At 45.0% G+C, this 2,298-nt stretch overlaps 1 pseudogene; it reads left to right on the top strand.

The window, feature by feature from the left end:
* Positions 1-621: 621 nt before the first annotated feature.
* Positions 622-2,049, top strand: LOC114492038 (annotated as a pseudogene).
* Positions 2,050-2,298: the final 249 nt, after the last annotated feature.

The following is a 2,298-nucleotide window of genomic DNA, read 5'->3' as shown; positions in this document are numbered from 1 at the left end:
GAAAAAATAACAAGCTAATAATAGCTAAGAAATATGTGAAAAAACAAGAAGATATGATTTGTTTTAATTGTATTAAAATGTCTTTTAAAGCTACAGTGGCTGGTCAGCATAGTACTGGCTCAAAAACCCACCAGTAAAAATAGTACATAGCTGTTCATGGTGGAACGGACCTCACCGTGGGGCAAGAGCAAAGGTGATAAAAAAAAAAGCAGCGAAAATCACTCGAAAATGAGTTGGATTAACAATTGATGTTGAAAAAATTGACTACTTGGGAGGATCATTTTAGGTTTTTGCATTTTTCTTAAGTAAATTTCATAGAAATCATAGCATTAAATATAAGAAACCTCATAGCAATATAAGAAAACATAGTGAACATTTAAGTTACATTAGAGTGGGTAACACCTATTTAAGCTGTAAAGCAACTGAAGAAATCCTGAAGGAAATTGTTTATATCAAACTTCCAAATGTATGTTTAAGAAGAACAACAAAAATCAAACAGCAAATGACAAACGGAAAAACATTTTCGATAGATATGGCGAAAGGTTAATAACTTCCGCCTCTCTTCACTCCCACCAGGTACACCACCACCGCTGCTGCCACTGGCGTCGTGCCCCGGCCTGATACTGCACTGATCGGGCTGGCTGTCACAGGCCAGAACTTAATTTTGAACATGAGTGACCATGGCTCTGGGGTCTGTGCTTTGAAAAGGACAGTTTCCAAATTTGATTATTTCTTGGCCAGTGAGGCAAAGGGAACCAAAGTGGTTGGTGCTCACTCCTTGGAGGATATGGTCTCCAAGCTGAAGAAACCTCAGCGGATATTAATGCTTGCAAAGGCTGGTCCAGCTATTGATAATTTCATTGAAAAATTGGTACCATAGTTGGACACTGGTGATGTCCTAATTGATGGAGGAAATTCCGAATACAGGGACACAATGTCGAGATCTCAAAGCCAAGGGAATCTTGTTTGTGGGGAGTGCCATTGGTGGTGGAGAGGAAGGGGCCTGGTACAGCCTTCACTTCTGCCCACAGGGAACAAAGAAGCCTGGCCCCACATCAAAACAATCTTCAACGGCATTACTGCAAAAGTAGAAACCAGAGAGCCCTGCTGTACCTGTGCCTGGGCGGGATGGGGAGAGCAGGGCATTTTGTGAGGATGGTGCACAGAGGGATTGAGTATGGGGACATGCAGCTGATCTGTGAGGCTTACCACCTGATTAAGGATGCCCTGGGCATGGAGCACAAGATGGTACAGGCATTGGACGACTGGAATAAGACAGAGCCAGACTCATTCCTGTTTGCAATCACAAACAATATCCTCAAGTTCCAAGACAGCGATGGCACTCCTTTGCTGCCAAAGATCAGGGACAGCACGGGGCAGAAGGGCACAGGGAAGTGGACTGCCATCTCAGCCCTGAAGTACCACATGCCTGTCACCCTCATTGGAGGAGCAGTCTTTGTCCATTGCTTGTCATGTCTGAAGGACGAGAGGGTTTAAGCCAACAAAAAGCTGAAGGAGACTCAAAAGATCCAGTTTAAAGGCAAAAGGAAATCATTCCTGGAGGACATTCGAAAAGACCTCTATGCATCCAAGATCATCTCTTATGCTCAGGGCTTTATGCTCCTAATGCAGACAGCCACTGAATTTGGCTGGGCCTGCCACTATGGTGGCATTGCCTTGATGTGAAAGGGTGGGGCTGCATCATCAGAAGTGTATTCCTAGGAAAGATAAAAAATGCATTTCACGGAAACCCAGAACTTCAGAACCTACTGCTAGATGACTTTTTTAAGTCAGCTGTCAAAGACTGCCAGGACTCCTGGCAGCGGGCAGTCAGCATGGGGGTCAAGGTGGGCATCCCCATGCCCTGCTTCACTGCTCTTTCCTTCTATGATGGTTACAGACACAACATGGTGGCAGCCAACCAGGCTCAGCGAAATTACTTTGGGGCTCACACCTATGAACTCTTAGCCAAACCAAGAAAGTTTATCCACAATAACTGGACAGGCCATGGGGTTAGTGTGTCATCATCTTCATACAACGCCTAATTAGACTTGGGTGACCCACTGTGATTGCACAAACAGGGACATTCCGTTTGCCACACAGCACTGCTGACATGTCTTTTGCCCTACTTTCTGCTCAGATCTTTTAAAATAGTGTCATAAGAGACTTCTGACAAGTCACTGCAAGCTCACTTGGGGAGCAGTTCTGTGAGACAGTCGTGCCCCTTGCCCTTGCCTCCTAGGGCTGATGAGGGATTGTCACATGCTCCATATGGAAAACAGCTCTATGAAGCAGTCA

The sequence above is a fragment of the Phyllostomus discolor genome, chromosome 1 (genome assembly GCF_004126475.2).
Source record: "Phyllostomus discolor isolate MPI-MPIP mPhyDis1 chromosome 1, mPhyDis1.pri.v3, whole genome shotgun sequence".
Taxonomy (NCBI): Eukaryota; Metazoa; Chordata; class Mammalia; order Chiroptera; family Phyllostomidae; genus Phyllostomus; species Phyllostomus discolor.
The sequence above is the reverse complement of the archived record's forward strand: the minus strand, read 5'-3'. Positions and strand labels throughout refer to the sequence as shown.